The sequence below is a fragment of the Salvelinus namaycush genome, chromosome 9, assembly GCF_016432855.1.
Source record: "Salvelinus namaycush isolate Seneca chromosome 9, SaNama_1.0, whole genome shotgun sequence".
NCBI lineage: Eukaryota > Metazoa > Chordata > Actinopteri > Salmoniformes > Salmonidae > Salvelinus > Salvelinus namaycush.
In genome coordinates this window covers 20,473,920-20,493,858 of record NC_052315.1, presented here as the reverse complement: position 1 = coordinate 20,493,858, position 19,939 = coordinate 20,473,920, and positions in this window count along the sequence as shown.

The following is a 19,939-nucleotide window of genomic DNA, read 5'->3' as shown; positions in this document are numbered from 1 at the left end:
AGACGGGTCAGAGTAAAGCCGAGATCTAGACCTTGGTTTTATCATGAAATTCTAGAATCTATCCACCCAAGGAATAAAGCCTTTAATACATTTAAAAGCTCACAAGAGCAGCCTGATTTTCTCCTATATACAGTTGAAGTCGGAAGTTTACATACACTTCGGTTGGAGTCATTAAAACTTGTTTATCAACCACTCCACAAATTCCTTGTTAACAAACTATAGTTTTGGCAAGTCGGTTAGGACATCTACTTTGTGCATGACACAAGTAATTTTTCCAACAATTGTTTACAGACAGATTATTTCACTTATATAATCTGTATCACAATTCCAGTGGGTCAGAAGTTTACATACACTAAGTTCACTGTGCCTTTAAACAGCTTGGAAAATTCCAGAAACTATGTAATGGCTTTAGAAGCTTCTGATAGGCTAATTGACATAATTTGAGTCAATTTGAGGTATACCTGTGGATGTATTTCAAGGCCTACCCTCAAACTCAGTGCCTCTTTGCTTGACATCATGGGAAAATCTAAAGAAAATCAGCCAAGACTTCAAAAAAAGTCTGGTTTATCCTTGGGAGCAATTTCCAAATGCCTGAAGATACCACGTTCATCTGTACAAACAATAGTACGCAAGTACAAACACCATGGGACCACGCAGCCGTTATACCGCTCAGGAAGGAGAGGCATTCTGTCTCCTAAAGATGAACATATTTTGGTGTGAAAAGTGCAAATCAATCCCAGAACAACAGCAAAGGAACATGTGAAGATGCTGGAGGAAACAGGTACAAAAGTATCTATATCCACAGTAAAGCAAGTCTTATATCGACATAACCTGATAGGCCGCTCAGCAAGGAAGAAGCCACTGCTCCAAAACCGCCATAAAAAAGCCAGACTACGGTTTGCAACTGCACATGGGGACAAAGATTGTAATTTTTTGGAGAAATGTCCTCTGGTCTGATGAAACAAAAATAGAACTGTTTGGCCATAATGACCATCATTATGTTTGGAGGAAAAAGGGGGAGGCTTGCAAGCTGAAGAACACCATCCCAACCGTGAAGCACAGGGGTGGCAGCATTATGTTGTGGGGGTGCTTTTGCTGCAGGAGGGACTGGTGCACTTCACAAAATAGATGGCATCATGAGGGAGGAAAATTGTGTGGATATAGTGAAGCAACATCTCAAGACGTCAGTCAGGAAGTTAACGCTTGGTCGCAAATGGGTCTTCCAAATGGACAGTGACCCCAAGCATACATTCAAAGTTGTGGCAAAATGGCTTAAGGACAATGAAGTCAAGGTATTGGAGTGGCCATCACAAAGCCCTGACCTCAGTCCTATAGAAAATTTGTGGACAGAACTGAAAAAGCGTGTGTGAGCAAGGGGGGGGCCTACAAACCTGACAAAGTTACACCAGCTCTGTCAGGAGGAATGGGCCAAAATTCACCCAACCTATTGTGGGAAGCTTGTGGAAGGCTACCCTAAATGTTTGACCCAAGTTAAACAATTTAAAAGCAATGCTACCAAATACTAATTGAGTGTATGTAAACTTCTGACCCACTGGGAATGTGATGAAGAAATCAAAGCTGAAATAAATCATTCTCTTTACTATTATTCTGACATTTCACATTCTTAAAATAAAGTGGTGATCCTAACTGACCTAAGACAGGGAATTTTTACTCTGATTAAATGTCAGGAATGGTGAAAAACTGGAGTTTAAATGTATGTGGCTATGGTGTATGTGAACTTCTGACTTCAACTGTAAACGTCACAGAAATGAAGCACAGGGCAGGATGGATGTAGCTAAGAGGTGTTACTTTGCTGATAAAATCATTGAGATCAAAAATGATCCTAAAAAGCCTTGGAAATCATTTAAGGAACTAGGCTGTAGTAGTACTACCAAAAACAAACTAAATGGTATTGGACTGAACGTTAGGGAGAGATGGTATATGAAAAAGCAGAGATTGCCAATGAATTCAACTCTTTTTTTTCTGTTGCCAGCAAGCTAGTTAGCAAGCTGCACACAATATTTTGTGTGGAATTTTGTGTGGAATTGGTTTGTATGGAAACAACCAATTCAAGAAGTACTATGCCGAGTTAGGGGTTCATCTAAACTCTTTTTCTTTTGCAAAGGTAGCAACAGCTAAAATAGCCAGTATGCTAGCAGAGCTTCAATGTTTCAAAGCCACAGGCCTGGATAATATTCCTGCAAGGTTTCTTATAGATTCAAATTGCCCCTTGTTTTACGCATATCGTTAATCTCTCTCTTGAACGAGGCATCTTTCCCAGGGACATGAAACACACTAAAGTTACACCTCTGTTTAAGAAGGGGATGAAGTCTGACCCTGGGCATTATTGGCCTGTATTTATCCTCAGTATAACATCAAAGATCCTGGAGAGAGTTGTACATGAGCAAATTTATAGATATGTCAACAAACAAAGTCTAATGTATGATTTTCAGTCGGGTTTAAAAAAAACATATTCCACTGATTCATGCCTACTTTTCTTGACTGACTTCATCAGGAAAGAGATTGATGAAGGAAATCTCTGTGGAATAGTACTGCTTGACCTATAGAAGGCCTTTGATACAGTTAACCACTGTCTCCTAATCTCCAAACTGGAGGCACTGGGGTTAAACAGTATCCCTCTGGGCTGGGTAAAGTCCTATTTATCAGGTAGGGAGCAAGTAGTAGGTTAATTGTTCACTGTCTCAGGCAAAACCAATGAGTTGTGGCAATCCGCAGGGGAGTGTGCTTGGGCCTCTACTGTATTTACTGTATATTAACGATATGAAAGATGCTTGTTCTTGCCGTCTTTTCCTTTAAGCACAGATGACTATACACTCCTCGTGTCTCACAAAAGTAAAACTATGCTGGAGAGCATACTTAGCACAGAGCTTACTAACATCAGCAAATGGCTTGGAGATAATAAGCTATCTCTGCACCTCGGTAAAACTGAGGCAATTATTTTTGGATCCAGACCTAAATTGAGTAGGTCCTCTGAAATCAGAGTGGAGTTAGGGGGTGAGTTGCTGACTACTAAAACCTCCGTGAGCTACCTGGGATGCATCCTTGATGGAAGCTTGGGAGGCGTGAGCATGGCCACTAAAGTGCTAGGGAAGGTTAATGCCAGTTTTTGGCTAGAAAGTCCAAGCTGCTTGATTAGGTCTCCATGAAAGTGCCTAGCCAATGCCCTCATTCAATGCCATTTAGACTACGCTAGTACTTCCTGGTTTGGTGGGTTATCTAAGCTCATGAAGGGGAGCTCCAGATAGCCCAGAATAAGCTGATCAGGGTAGTATTGAAGGTGAGTCCACGTACTTACATAGGCAGGAGCTGCTTTCAGGAACTAAACTGGCTGCCTGTTGAGGCTAGGGTGTCCCAGATTAGACTAGGTTTGGTTTACAGGAGTATTTATGGTCCTGTGCCCAGATATCTAACTGATTACTTTCCCCGTGTTCGGGATGCACACAATCACAGCACCAGATCAGGTGTTGCTGATGTGTGCTTATACAGGTTCAGGAGTAATGCTGGGAAAGGTACTTTCTTGTATACAGGAGCCTCAGAGTAGAATGAGTTGCCTCTGCCTATAAAACAACGTCCTCTCTCGGCAGCTTTAAAAATAAAGTAAAAAACTGTTTGATGTCTTCTGTGCCCATATGAATGACCTCTATGATGTAACTGCAATGATGAGATTGATCTTCTTCTTAGTTTTTTGTTTTATTATCTCGCTGTCATACTGTGTTCAACCGTGTTCGATCTTGCCTAGCCATCTTGTTTTAAGAGGACCACAATGGAAATATGTCCCAGACTTTATTGTGTGTTGTCCTCGATGATTTTAATCATGTGCATGTATGGCTTTTTCAAGTTTTATGTGCGCTTGTTTTTTTAAATGATCCAATTACTAACTAAACTAAAAAGTGTGCTTAGGGTCACTGTCCTGTTGGAAGGTGAACCTTTGCCCCAGTCTGAGGTCCTGAGCGCTCTGGAGCAGGTTTTCATCAATGATCTCTCTGTACTTTGCTCCATTCATCTTTCCCTTGATCCTGACTAGTCTCCCAGTCCCTGCCGCTGAAAAACATCCCCACAGCATGATGCTGTCAAAACCATGCTTCACCGTAGGGATGGTATAGGTGGTCATGTGACAAGCGGTGCCTGGGTTCCTCCAGACGTGACGCTTGGCCTTCAGGCCAAAGAATTACATTTTGGTTTCATCAGACCAGAGAATCTTGTTTATCATGGTCTGAGAGGCCTTTAGGTGCCTTTTGGGAAACTCCGAGCAGGCTGTCATGTGCCTTTTACTGAGGAGCGGCTTCCGTCTGGCCACTCTACCTTAAAGGCCTGATTGCTGGAGTGCTGCAGAGATGGTTGTCCTTCTGGAAATTTCTCCAATCTCCACAGAGGAACTCTGGAGCTCTGTCAGAGTAACCATCGGGTTCTTGGTCACCTCCTTGACCAAGGGCGTTCTCTCCCATTGCTCAGTTTGGCCAGGCGGCCAGCTCTAGGAAGAGTCTTCGTGGTTCCAAACTTCTTCCATTTAAGAATGATTTAGGCCACTGTGTTCTTGAGGACCTTAAATGCTGCAGAAATGTTTTGGTACCCTTCCCCAGATCTGTGCCTCGGAAACAATCCTGTCTCAGAGCTCTACTGACAATTCCTTCGACCTCATGGCTTGGTTTTTGCTCTGACATGCATTGTCAACTGTAGGACCTTATATAGACAGGTGTGTGCCTTCCAAATCATGTCCAATCAATTGAATTTACCACAGGTGGACTCCAATCAAGTTGTAGAAACATCTCAAGGATGATCAATGGAAACAGGATGCAGCTGAGCTCAATTTTGAGTCTCATAGCAAAGGGTCTGGATATGTTTGTAAATAAGCTATTTCTGTTTTTTATTTTCTATAAATTAGCAAAAAAATCAAAAAAACTGTCTTTGCTTTCTCATTATGGGGTATTGTGTGTAGATTGATGGATTTAAAAAAAAATCTATTTTTTAACTTAGCAGACACACAACTTACAGGAGCAATAAGTGCCTTGCTCCAGGGTATATCGACAGATTTTTCACAAAGTTGACTCGGGGATTCAAACCAGCGATAGTCCAGTTACAGGCCCAATGCTCTTTACCACTAGGCTACCTAGCAGTGTACGTGTAGTCTACATACTGTGCATGTTTGCAATAACACAGATAAATGGTTGTATAATACTGTTTAATGCAGGACCCTATACAACCTCTATCAGAGAACACACATTTGGATTCACATGATCAATGACAACGTTTCAACAGTGGGAAAAACAAAAGTGTCAGCATGACAATTCAAATATGCAGTCTTACATAAGAAGGAGAATAATATGATCTTATCTGGCCTTGGACATCTGATTTAGTGGTTATGATTAAGTCTGGCTCTCTGAGTCTAAAGATGGCAATGGAGCAGTATTTTAAACATGTGTTCAATGACCTTACAAGAGTCAAATGGTATATTTGTTTGTGATAATAAGTAGTTCCTTTCACAACAACCATGACTCAAGACCATGACTGTGGATTCTCAGTGATATGCATCTTTAGCTGTTAATGTACATTCATGACTCAAAGAAAAAGTACAAGCTTGTGATTCTTAGCATTAGTCGAGTATGTGTTGTGTAGTATTGCCAGTAATCTCATTCTTCATGTACCACAGCCTCTCAGTCCTACCTGCCCTCTATGAGCCTGCCGCCCAACCACGGCCTCCTTTCCCCAAACCAGCTTGTCTCCCCTGGTCCTCCTGGCTCTGGATACAGCTACAACCACATGGCTGGATCCTACTCCTCACAGATCAGCAGCATGTCAGTCTCAGCCTAAAGTCTCATGACCTGTATAAGATCAAATGTGTCTCTAACAATCTAGAAAATGTAGTCCAGAATGTTTTCTATAACTGCTGATAAATAACACCAATCAACCATCAAACTTGAAAAGCTTAATAACAATTGACCATGGAGTTGAAATGTGATATGGATAACGAATGTCCTGCCAGTACCACCAGACCCCCTGCCCCCTATACCCTCACTCTCCGGCTCTGGTCCCTGATGGTCAGTCCTCCGGTTCCAGTGTCGTACGGTAGGATCACACCACAACCATAACCATAGTCTGACCCTTATGTCACGTTATGTTGTCATTCTATAAAGTTATGTTAATTTATGTTATGACACTGCACATATTGTCAAGATATCATAATCATCTGATCATGGTAGTTACTGTGCATCTTCACTTTTCACTCTAATCTAGTCTCAGTGGATCTCTATGGGACTCCAAATCCAAGAAGTCACTCCTGGTCACTGCAACTGCACTAAATCCTATAAGTTGTATCTGTCATTTCTATTTTGGTTAAGTAAGATATACAGTAGTTTATTTCATACTCTGTTATCTGTTATGTAGAGTTTTGTGTTTTAAGTAATCTCACATCAAGTGAGAAGGTTTGTTCCATGACCAGGCAATGACTCAGCAATCATTGGGTGTTTTGTAATAAGTCCTTTCACTCCTTGTGTCATTTTCCATTGTATACCATCATGACTGCTTCATTGTGGCCTCATTGCTGCCGGGATGGGGGCTGGGATTAAAAATTAAAATATAGGACAAAACACACATCACGACAAGCGAGACACCACAACACTATATAAAGCACAACATGGTAGCAGCACAAAACATGGTACAAATATTCATCAAAAAGAAAGGTGGACCAAGGCACTCTTCATATAATTAATTAAAATGCCTTTATTAGTATGGCATGTTCAATAGAAACAAAGTATTAAAAAACCGACGCGTTTCGGTGCATGGCCTTCGTCAGGGAGTACAAAAAAATAATACAATGTCCTTTTTTGAACAGCTTTTCCAATTAGCCCTAATTAGAAGAGGGAGTGGTTACAACATTGATTGGACACACCTAGTAAGCAATACTATACACATTAAAAAGTGAAATACTGTAGCTATGTTATCATAAAAACACAACTCCAAGCTAGAAGTATCAGGACACTTAGAAAGGTAGTTCTAACCTTAAATATGACTGGGAGAAGTGTCAAGAATAAGAAAGCAATATATTCCATAGTACACTAGAACACAGCAAATCATTGACAACAACAGTCTAAAAATAGCTGAGGGCAATTGAGCAAAATGTCCACTAGATGACAGCAAATGGACCTATCACGACCCTACAGGAAGGGTGGGAAATCCATAACTTCATTTAAACCAGGGTATTTAGTAGCCTGTAGTTTGTAAATCCAAAAACTTTCCCTTTGGTTTAACTGTTTAAGACGGTCCGCTTTTCTAATAGAGGCCGGAATATGATCAATACCCATAGCTTGAACTTATTCCCTTCCACCAATACCTTAACAGCATTAACCCTAACATCAAACTAACTATGGAGTACAGCAAGGATAACATTCATTTTTTGGACCTCGACATTAGTAAAAATGACAAAGGTTGTTTGCACACATCAATCTTTAGGAAGCCTACAGATGGGAATACCATTCTGAGGGCAGACAGCTTTCACCCCAAAAGGTTAAAGAGAATATTCCATATGGCCAATTCCAAAGAGTCCGCAGAATTTGCGACCAGGAAACAGACTACAGTGTCAAATCTGATTCCCCAATTATTTTTATGATTCTTTTAATGTTCTCTGCTTCAGTGCTGTATTTTGTAACAAAATACACTCTCTCTGATTTTGTAACCACTCCCTCTTCTAATTAGGGCTAATTGGAAAAGCTGTTCAAAAAAGGACATTGTATTATTTTTTTGTACTCCCTGACGAAGGCCATGCAGCCGAAACGCGTCGGTTTTTTAATACTTTGTTTCTATTGAACATGCCATACTAATAAAGGCATTTTAATTAATTATATGAAGAGTGCCTTGGTCCACCTTCCTTTTTGATGGCCAATTTACCCCTTTTACCAAAGAGCACCTTCTGTCTACCAAAATGTACTATTGTGTACCTTAGTAGCTCTTCCCTTCCTCCTCTTTCTACTATGGTACAAATATTATTGGGTACAGACAGCAGCACAAAGAGCAAGAAGGTAGAGACAGCAATACATCACGTGAAGCAGCCACAACTGTCAGTAAGTGTCCATGATTGAGTCTTTGAATGAAGAGATGGAGATAAAATGGTCCGGTTTGAGTGTTTTTTGCAGCTCGTTCTAGTCGCTTCCTGCAGCGAACTGAAAGAGGAGCAGGGATGTGTGTGCTTTGGGGACCTTTAACAGAATGTGGCTGGCAGAATGGGTATTGTATGTGGGGGATGAGGGCTGCAGTAGGTATCTCAGATAGGGGGGAGTGAGGCCTAAGAGGGTTTTATAATAAGCATCAACCAATGGGTCTTGCGACAGGTAAACAGAGATGACTGGTTTACAGAGTAGTATAGAGTGCAGTGATGTGTCCTATAAGGGGCATTGGTGGCAAATCTGATTGCCAAATGATAAAGAACTTCTAGCCACTCGAGAGCACCCTTACCTGCCGATCTATAAATTATGTCTCCGTAATCTAGCATGGGTAGGATGGTCATCTGAATCAGGGTTAGTTTGGCTGGTGGGGTGAAAGAGGAGCAATTACGATAGAGGAAACCAAGTCTAGATTTAACCTTAGCCTGCAGCTTTGATATGTGCTGAGAGAAGGAAAGGGTACCGTCTAGCCATACTCGCAAGTACTTGTATGAAGTGACTACCTCAAGCTCTAAACCCTCAGAAGTAGCAATCACACCGGTGGGGAGAGGGTGGATCCTTTGATCCTTTGATTGGGTGGACAACATGTCAGTTCATGCAGCAAGAGCTCTGATAGTTTGGAGGACGTCCTCCGGAACTTGTCATAATTACGGTGTAAGTCTATGGAAGGGGGTGAGAAAAATTAGCCTCTTAGGTTTTGTATTGAAGTCAATGTACCCAGAGGAGGACGGAAACTAGCTTTCTTCTGGCTACACCATGGTACTACCCTACAGAGTGCTGTTGAGGCTACTGTAGACCTTCATTGCAAAACAGTGTGTTTTAATCAGTTATTTGGTGACTTGATAATATTTAGTATAGTTTTATCAAAAAAGGATAACATTTTAAATGTTTCACTATTTTTATTTTTATGAAATTCACTGAGGAGGATGGTCCTCCCCTTCCGCTGAGGAGCCTCCACTGGTGTACCGGAGCTTGTGTCCTCAAAAGTGACAACACCTCAGAAATGCATAACTATTTTTACCAGAAAGGTGAAATTTGAACTTTTTTCGGAGTATGCAGCATTGCTAGTTATTGTTTATGGCACTCTCAAGATAAATAATTACTTTTGGGGATTACATAGATTTTTGATTACATTTAGTTAAATTGTAAAAAAAAAAATATATTTTTTACATTTTGGTTGGGGGTGTGTTACAGGCCCAATCAGAATGCATTCTAAGAAGGTCTCGAAATTGTGTTGTCAAAACTGTAATAATTAGCTGGTGAAGGAAATACTTTTGTTAGGGGATTCAATACTGATGTCTGCAAAAAAGGATAGTCCAACCCACAATGTATTTATGCACTTCTGTAGATCATTTGCTCTGACACAAATTATATAAGGTCCCACCAGGATATGTGAAACAGTGCAAAGTACGATTGATTTAATATTGGTGTCTGATAAATCCAAAATATCGCAGAGTGGGGTAATAGTATATGGAATCAGTGATTATGTTATAACATTTTGCACAAGGAGGGTTTTTAAACATATATTTAAGTGTCATAAAACTGTTAGATTCAGAGGACTCAAAAAATACTGTGTTGACATGTTTGGGGACCAAGTGGGTAAAATTGACTGGTCACCTGTGCTGGAAAGCGTAGGGGTAGACAGTGCCTGGGAAGCCTTTCATTGTAGATTCCTTGATGTGGTGAATGTGATGGCTCCCCATTAGACGGGTCAGAGTACAAGCCGAGATCTAGACCTTGGTTTTATCATGAAATTCTAGAATCTATCCACCCAAGGAATAAAGCCTTTAATACATTTAAAAGCTCTCAAGAGCAGCCTGATTTTCTCCTATATACAGTTGAAGTCGGAAGTTTACATACACTTCGGTTGGATCATTAAAACTTGTTTATCAACCACTCCACAAATTCCTTGTTAACAAACTATAGTTTTGCAAGTCGGTTAGGACATCTACTTTGTGCATGACACAAGTAATTTTTCCAACAATTGTTTACAGACAGATTATTTCACTTATAATTCACTGTATCACAATTCCAGTGGGTCAGAAGTTTACATACACTAAGTTCACTGTGCCTCTGAGCCTATGGGGGTGCTATTTCGATCTTGGAAAAATTGGTCTCCAAATTAAACTGCCTCGTACTCAATTCTTGCTCGTACAATATGCATATTATATTACTATTGGATAGAAAACAATCTCTAGTTTCTAAAACCGTTTGAATTATGTCTGTGGGTGAACCAGAACTCTTTCTGCAGCGAAATCCATGACAGGAACTGCGAAGGTCTGAAAATTAGGCTCTGTTCTCAGATCAGTTTAAAGCTCTGTATGTATCCTATGGGTCGACATGAACTGCACCCGCCTTCCCCTGGATGTCAGTAACCAATGAGAAGTGGAATGGAGTGTCTACGTAATTCTCAGAGTTTATAAAAGGCCAAGGAACGAGGGGAGCTCTCTTTTCGACGTTCGTCATTGCGCAAAGCAGGACCTCAGAATGGCATTTTGAACGCTCAGTTATCGACCTTAGATATATCCGTCTGTAATTTAATTCGAAATAGGTGTTAGAAACATCATAACGAAGTTATTTTAAACCGAGTTATATCAGTTTATGCGAGTATATTGCTATTTTCAGAATTTCCTTAGTATTGCGTTTTGAGGATTTGGGCATGCTGTGGCCACATAGCTATTGTTAGCTGCTAATTCCGAAGTTGAAGACTACGTTTTACAACCAAGCAACGATTCTTTTGGACAACGGACCACTTGCCCAAGATTCTGATGGAAGCTCGTCCAAAAGTAAGAGCTATTTATGATGTTATTCCGTATTTATGTGGAAAATGTAAACGGATTTGTCCGCCATTATTGCGGCACTAGTCTGGCTGTAACGCACACTGTATGTCTAGTAACGTTAATTTTAAAAATCTAACTCAGCGGTTGCATTAATAACTAATGCATCTTTCATTTGATGTCCAACCTGTATTTTTTAGTCAAGTTTACGATTATTTATTGATTAGATTAGGTGCCTTTCCAAGATGGCGCCGGCCAGAATGCATGACCTGTTGCCACTGATCACATTGTATAACCACGATTTGTGCTGCTAAATATTCACATTTTCGAACAAAACCTATATGGATTGTGTAATATGATTGTTACAGGACTGTCATCTGAAGAATTCTGAGAAGGTTAGTGAAAAATTAATTTATTTTGGTGGTGAATACGTTATCGCTGTGTTTTGGCTGGAATCAATGCTGTTGTCTGGTTTGCTATTGTGGTAAGCTAATATAACGATATATTGTGTTTTCGCTGTAAAACACTTAGAAAATCTGAAATATTGTCTTGATTCACAAGATCTGTGTCTTTCAATTGCTGTACGCTGTGTATTTTTAAGAAATGTTTTATGATGAGTAATTAGCTAATACACGATGGTCTCTGTAGTTATTCTAGTCATTTTAGTGAGAGTTGTGATGGGGGCTGCAATTGTAAACTATGATTTATACCTGAAATATGCACATTTTTCTAACAAAACATATGCTATACAATAAATATGTTATCAGACTGTCATCTGATGAAGTTTTTTCTTGGTTAGTGGCTATTTATATCTTTATTTGGTCGAATTGGTGATAGCTACTGGTGGAGTGAAAAAATAGTGGAGTAAGAAAAATGGTGTCTTTTGCTAACGTGGTTAGCTAATAGATTTACATATTGTGTCTTCCCTGTAAAACATTTTAAAAATCAGAAATGGTGGCTAGATTCACAAGAAGTGTATCTTTTCATCTGGTGTCTTGGACTTGTGATTTAATGATATTTAGATGCTAGTATTTACTTGTGACGCTATGCTAGGCTATGCTAGTCAGCTTTTTACTGGTGGGGGTGCTCCCGGATCCGGGTTTGGGAGGAACTAGAAGTTAAACAGCTTGGAAAATTCCAGAAACTATTTAATGGCTTTAGAAGCTTCTGATAGGCTAATTGACATAATTTGAGTCAATTTGAGGTATACCTGTGGATGTATTTCAAGGCCTACCCTCAAACTCCAGTGCCTCTTTGCTTGACATCATGGGAAAATCTAAAGAAATCAGCCAAGACTTCAAAAAAAGTCTGGTTTATCCTTGGGAGCAATTTCCAAATGCCTGAAGATACCACGTTCATCTGTACAAACAATAGTACGCAAGTACAAACACCATGGGACCACGCAGCCGTTATACCGCTCAGGAAGGAGAGGCATTCTGTCTCCTAAAGATGAACATATTTTGGTGTGAAAAGTGCAAATCAATCCCAGAACAACAGCAAAGGAACATGTGAAGATGCTGGAGGAAACAGGTACAAAGTATCTATATCCACAGTAAAGCAAGTCTTATATCGACATAACCTGATAGGCCGCTCAGCAAGGAAGAAGCCACTGCTCCAAAACCGCCATAAAAAAGCCAGACTACGGTTTGCAAGCTGCACATGGGGACAAAGATTGTAATTTTTGGAGAAATGTCCTCTGGTCTGATGAAACAAAAATAGAACTGTTTGGCCATAATGACCATCATTATGTTTGGAGGAAAAAGGGGGAGGCTTGCAAGCTGAAGAACACCATCCCAACCGTGAAGCACAGGGGTGGCAGCATTATGTTGTGGGGGTGCTTTGCTGCAGGAGGGACTGGTGCACTTCACAAAATAGATGGCATCATGAGGGAGGAAAATTGTGTGGATATAGTGAAGCAACATCTCAAGACGTCAGTCAGGAAGTTAACGCTTGGTCGCAAATGGGTCTTCCAAATGGACAGTGACCCCAAGCATACATTCAAAGTTGTGGCAAAATGGCTTAAGGACAATGAAGTCAAGGTATTGGAGTGGCCATCACAAAGCCCTGACCTCAGTCCTATAGAAAATTTGTGGACAGAACTGAAAAAGCGTGTGTGAGCAAGGGGGCCTACAAACCTGACAAAGTTACACCAGCTCTGTCAGGAGGAATGGGCCAAAATTCACCCAACCTATTGTGGGAAGCTTGTGGAAGGCTACCCTAAATGTTTGACCCAAGTTAAACAATTTAAAAGCAATGCTACCAAATACTAATTGAGTGTATGTAAACTTCTGACCCACTGGGAATGTGATGAAAGAAATCAAAGCTGAAATAAATCATTCTCTTTACTATTATTCTGACATTTCACATTCTTAAAATAAAGTGGTGATCCTAACTGACCTAAGACAGGGAATTTTTACTCTGATTAAATGTCAGGAATGGTGAAAAACTGAGTTTAAATGTATGTGGCTATGGTGTATGTGAACTTCTGACTTCAACTGTAAACGTCACAGAAATGAAGCACAGGGCAGGATGGATGTAGCTAAGAGGTGTTACTTTGCTGATAAAATCATTGAGATCAAAATGATCCTAAAAAGCCTTGGAAATCATTTAAGGAACTAGGCTGTAGTAGTACTACCAAAAACAAACTAAATGGTATTGGACTGAACGTTAGGGAGGAGATGGTATATGAAAAAGCAGAGATTGCCAATGAATTCAACTCTTTTTTTCTGTTGCCAGCAAGCTGGTTAGCAAGCTGCACACAATATTTTGTGTGGAATTTTGTGTGGAATTGGTTTGTATGGAAACAACCAATTCAAGAAGTACTATGCCGAGTTAGGGGTTCATCTAAACTCTTTTTCTTTTGCAAAGGTAGCAACAGCTAAAATAGCCAGTATGCTAGCAGAGCTTCAATGTTTCAAAGCCACAGGCCTGGATAATATTCCTGCAAGTTTCTTATAGATTCAAATTGCCCCTTGTTTTACGCATATCGTTAATCTCTCTCTTGAACGAGGCATCTTTCCCAGGGACATGAAACACACTAAAGTTACACCTCTGTTTAAGAAGGGGATGAAGTCTGACCCTGGGCATTATTGGCCTGTATTTATCCTCAGTATAACATCAAAGATCCTGGAGAGAGTTGTACATGAGCAAATTTATAGATATGTCAACAAACAAAGTCTAATGTATGATTTTCAGTCGGGTTTAAAAAAAACATATTCCACTGATTCATGCCTACTTTTCTTGACTGACTTCATCAGGAAAGAGATTGATGAAGGAAATCTCTGTGGAATAGTACTGCTTGACCTATAGAAGGCCTTTGATACAGTTAACCACTGTCTCCTAATCTCCAAACTGGAGGCACTGGGGTTAAACAGTATCCCTCTGGGCTGGGTAAAGTCCTATTTATCAGGTAGGGAGCAAGTAGTAGGTTAATTGTTCACTGTCTCAGGCAAAACCAATGAGTTGTGGCAATCCGCAGGGGAGTGTGCTTGGGCCTCTACTGTATTTACTGTATATTAACGATATGAAAGATGCTTGTTCTTGCCGTCTTTTCCTTTAAGCACAGATGACTATACACTCCTCGTGTCTCACAAAAGTAAAACTATGTTGGAGAGCATACTTAGCACAGAGCTGACTAACATCAGCAAATGGCTTGGAGATAATAAGCTATCTCTGCACCTCGGTAAAACTGAGGCAATTATTTTTGGATCCAGACCTAAATTGAGTAGGTCCTCTGAAATCAGAGTGGAGTTAGGGGGTGAGTTGCTGACTACTAAAACCTCCGTGAGCTACCTGGGATGCATCCTTGATGGAAGCTTGGGAGGCGTGAGCATGGCCACTAAAGTGCTAGGGAAGGTTAATGCCAGTTTTTGGCTAGAAAGTCCAAGCTGCTTGATTAGGTCTCCATGAAAGTGCCTAGCCAATGCCCTCATTCAATGCCATTTAGACTACGCTAGTACTTCCTGGTTTGGTGGGTTATCTAAGCTCATGAAGGGGAGCTCCAGATAGCCCAGAATAAGCTGATCAGGGTAGTATTGAAGGTGAGTCCACGTACTTACATAGGCAGGAGCTGCTTTCAGGAACTAAACTGGCTGCCTGTTGAGGCTAGGGTGTCCCAGATTAGACTAGGTTTGGTTTACAGGAGTATTTATGGTCCTGTGCCCAGATATCTAACTGATTACTTTCCCCGTGTTCGGGATGCACACAATCACAGCACCAGATCAGGTGTTGCTGATGTGTGCTTATACAGGTTCAGGAGTAATGCTGGGAAAGGTACTTTCTTGTATACAGGAGCCTCAGAGTAGAATGAGTTGCCTCTGCCTATAAAAACAACGTCCTCTCTCGGCAGCTTTAAAAATAAAGTAAAAAAACTGTTTGATGTCTTCTGTGCCCATATGAATGACCTCTATGATGTAACTGCAATGATGAGATTGATCTTCTTCTTAGTTTTTTGTTTTATTATCTCGCTGTCATACTGTGTTCAACCGTGTTCGATCTTGCCTAGCCATCTTGTTTTAAGAGGACCACAATGGAAATATGTCCCAGACTTTATTGTGTGTTGTCCTCGATGATTTTAATCATGTGCATGTATGGCTTTTTCAAGTTTTATGTGCGCTTGTTTTTTTAAATGATCCAATTACTAACTAAACTAAAAAGTGTGCTTAGGGTCACTGTCCTGTTGGAAGGTGAACCTTTGCCCCAGTCTGAGGTCCTGAGCGCTCTGGAGCAGGTTTTCATCAATGATCTCTCTGTACTTTGCTCCATTCATCTTTCCCTTGATCCTGACTAGTCTCCCAGTCCCTGCCGCTGAAAACATCCCCACAGCATGATGCTGTCAAAACCATGCTTCACCGTAGGGATGGTATAGGTGGTCATGTGACAAGCGGTGCCTGGGTTCCTCCAGACGTGACGCTTGGCCTTCAGGCCAAAGAATTACATTTTGGTTTCATCAGACCAGAGAATCTTGTTTATCATGGTCTGAGAGGCCTTTAGGTGCCTTTTGGGAAACTCCGAGCAGGCTGTCATGTGTCTTTTACTGAGGAGCGGCTTCCGTCTGGCCACTCTACCTTAAAGGCCTGATTGCTGGAGTGCTGCAGAGATGGTTGTCCTTCTGGAAATTTCTCCAATCTCCACAGAGGAACTCTGGAGCTCTGTCAGAGTAACCATCGGGTTCTTGGTCACCTCCTTGACCAAGGGCGTTCTCTCCCGATTGCTCAGTTTGGCCAGGCGGCCAGCTCTAGGAAGAGTCTTCGTGGTTCCAAACTTCTTCCATTTAAGAATGATTTAGGCCACTGTGTTCTTGAGGACCTTAAATGCTGCAGAAATGTTTTGGTACCCTTCCCCAGATCTGTGCCTCGGAAACAATCCTGTCTCAGAGCTCTACTGACAATTCCTTCGACCTCATGGCTTGGTTTTTGCTCTGACATGCATTGTCAACTGTAGGACCTTATATAGACAGGTGTGTGCCTTCCAAATCATGTCCAATCAATTGAATTTACCACAGGTGGACTCCAATCAAGTTGTAGAAACATCTCAAGGATGATCAATGGAAACAGGATGCAGCTGAGCTCAATTTTGAGTCTCATAGCAAAGGGTCTGGATATGTTTGTAAATAAGCTATTTCTGTTTTTTATTTTCTATAAATTAGCAAAAAAATCAAAAAAACTGTCTTTGCTTTCTCATTATGGGGTATTGTGTGTAGATTGATGGATTTAAAAAAAAATCTATTTTTTAACTTAGCAGACACACAACTTACAGGAGCAATAAGTGCCTTGCTCCAGGGTATATCGACAGATTTTTCACAAAGTTGACTCGGGGATTCAAACCAGCGATAGTCCAGTTACAGGCCCAATGCTCTTTACCACTAGGCTACCTAGCAGTGTACGTGTAGTCTACATACTGTGCATGTTTGCAATAACACAGATAAATGGTTGTATAATACTGTTTAATGCAGGACCCTATACAACCTCTATCAGAGAACACACATTTGGATTCACATGATCAATGACAACGTTTCAACAGTGGGAAAAACAAAAGTGTCAGCATGACAATTCAAATATGCAGTCTTACATAAGAAGGAGAATAATATGATCTTATCTGGCCTTGGACATCTGATTTAGTGGTTATGATTAAGTCTGGCTCTCTGAGTCTAAAGATGGCAATGGAGCAGTATTTTAAACATGTGTTCAATGACCTTACAAGAGTCAAATGGTATATTTGTTTGTGATAATAAGTAGTTCCTTTCACAACAACCATGACTCAAGACCATGACTGTGGATTCTCAGTGATATGCATCTTTAGCTGTTAATGTACATTCATGACTCAAAGAAAAAGTACAAGCTTGTGATTCTTAGCATTAGTCGAGTATGTGTTGTGTAGTATTGCCAGTAATCTCATTCTTCATGTACCACAGCCTCTCAGTCCTACCTGCCCTCTATGAGCCTGCCGCCCAACCACGGCCTCCTTTCCCCAAACCAGCTTGTCTCCCCTGGTCCTCCTGGCTCTGGATACAGCTACAACCACATGGCTGGATCCTACTCCTCACAGATCAGCAGCATGTCAGTCTCAGCCTAAAGTCTCATGACCTGTATAAGATCAAATGTGTCTCTAACAATCTAGAAAATGTAGTCCAGAATGTTTTCTATAACTGCTGATAAATAACACCAATCAACCATCAAACTTGAAAAGATTAATAACAATTGACCATGGAGTTGAAATGTGATATGGATAACGAATGTCCTGCCAGTACCACCAGACCCCCTGCCCCCTATACCCTCACTCTCCGGCTCTGGTCCCTGATGGTCAGTCCTCCGGTTCCAGTGTCGTACGGTAGGATCACACCACAACCATAACCATAGTCTGACCCTTATGTCACGTTATGTTGTCATTCTATAAAGTTATGTTAATTTATGTTATGACACTGCACATATTGTCAAGATATCATAATCATCTGATCATGGTAGTTACTGTGCATCTTCACTTTTCACTCTAATCTAGTCTCAGTGGATCTCTATGGGACTCCAAATCCAAGAAGTCACTCCTGGTCACTGCAACTGCACTAAATCCTATAAGTTGTATCTGTCATTTCTATTTTGGTTAAGTAAGATATACAGTAGTTTATTTCATACTCTGTTATCTGTTATGTAGAGTTTTGTGTTTTAAGTAATCTCACATCAAGTGAGAAGGTTTGTTCCATGACCAGGCAATGACTCAGCAATCATTGGGTGTTTTGTAATAAGTCCTTTCACTCCTTGTGTCATTTTCCATTGTATACCATCATGACTGCTTCATTGTGGCCTCATTGCTGCCGGGATGGGGGCTGGGATTAAAAATTAAAAATTAAAATATAGGACAAAACACACATCACGACAAGCGAGACACCACAACACTATATAAAGCACAACATGGTAGCAGCACAAAACATGGTACAAATATTCATCAAAAAGAAAGGTGGACCAAGGCACTCTTCATATAATTAATTAAAATGCCTTTATTAGTATGGCATGTTCAATAGAAACAAAGTATTAAAAAACCGACGCGTTTCGGTGCATGGCCTTCGTCAGGGAGTACAAAAAAATAATACAATGTCCTTTTTTGAACAGCTTTTCCAATTAGCCCTAATTAGAAGAGGGAGTGGTTACAACATTGATTGGACACACCTAGTAAGCAATACTATACACATTAAAAAGTGAAATACTGTAGCTATGTTATCATAAAAACACAACTCCAAGCTAGAAGTATCAGGACACTTAGAAAGGTAGTTCTAACCTTAAATATGACTGGGAGAAGTGTCAAGAATAAGAAAGCAATATATTCCATAGTACACTAGAACACAGCAAATCATTGACAACAACAGTCTAAAAATAGCTGAGGGCAATTGAGCAAAATGTCCACTAGATGACAGCAAATGGACCTATCACGACCCTACAGGAAGGGTGGGAAATCCATAACTTCATTTAAACCAGGGTATTTAGTAGCCTGTAGTTTGTAAATCCAAAAACTTTCCCTTTGGTTTAACTGTTTAAGACGGTCCGCTTTTCTAATAGAGGCCGGAATATGATCAATACCCATAGCTTGAACTTATTCCCTTCCACCAATACCTTAACAGCATTAACCCTAACATCAAACTAACTATGGAGTACAGCAAGGATAACATTCATTTTTTGGACCTCGACATTAGTAAAAATGACAAAGGTTGTTTGCACACATCAATCTTTAGGAAGCCTACAGATGGGAATACCATTCTGAGGGCAGACAGCTTTCACCCCAAAAGGTTAAAGAGAATATTCCATATGGCCAATTCCAAAGAGTCCGCAGAATTTGCGACCAGGAAACAGACTACAGTGTCAAATCTGATTCCCCAATTATTTTTTATGATTCTTTTAATGTTCTCTGCTTCAGTGCTGTATTTTGTAACAAAATACACTCTCTCTGATTTTGTAACCACTCCCTCTTCTAATTAGGGCTAATTGGAAAAGCTGTTCAAAAAAGGACATTGTATTATTTTTTTGTACTCCCTGACGAAGGCCATGCAGCCGAAACGCGTCGGTTTTTTAATACTTTGTTTCTATTGAACATGCCATACTAATAAAGGCATTTTAATTAATTATATGAAGAGTGCCTTGGTCCACCTTCCTTTTTGATGGCCAATTTACCCCTTTTACCAAAGAGCACCTTCTGTCTACCAAAATGTACTATTGTGTACCTTAGTAGCTCTTCCCTTCCTCCTCTTTCTACTATGGTACAAATATTATTGGGTACAGACAGCAGCACAAAGAGCAAGAAGGTAGAGACAGCAATACATCACGTGAAGCAGCCACAACTGTCAGTAAGTGTCCATGATTGAGTCTTTGAATGAAGAGATGGAGATAAAATGGTCCGGTTTGAGTGTTTTTTGCAGCTCGTTCTAGTCGCTTCCTGCAGCGAACTGAAAGAGGAGCAGGGATGTGTGTGCTTTGGGGACCTTTAACAGAATGTGGCTGGCAGAAT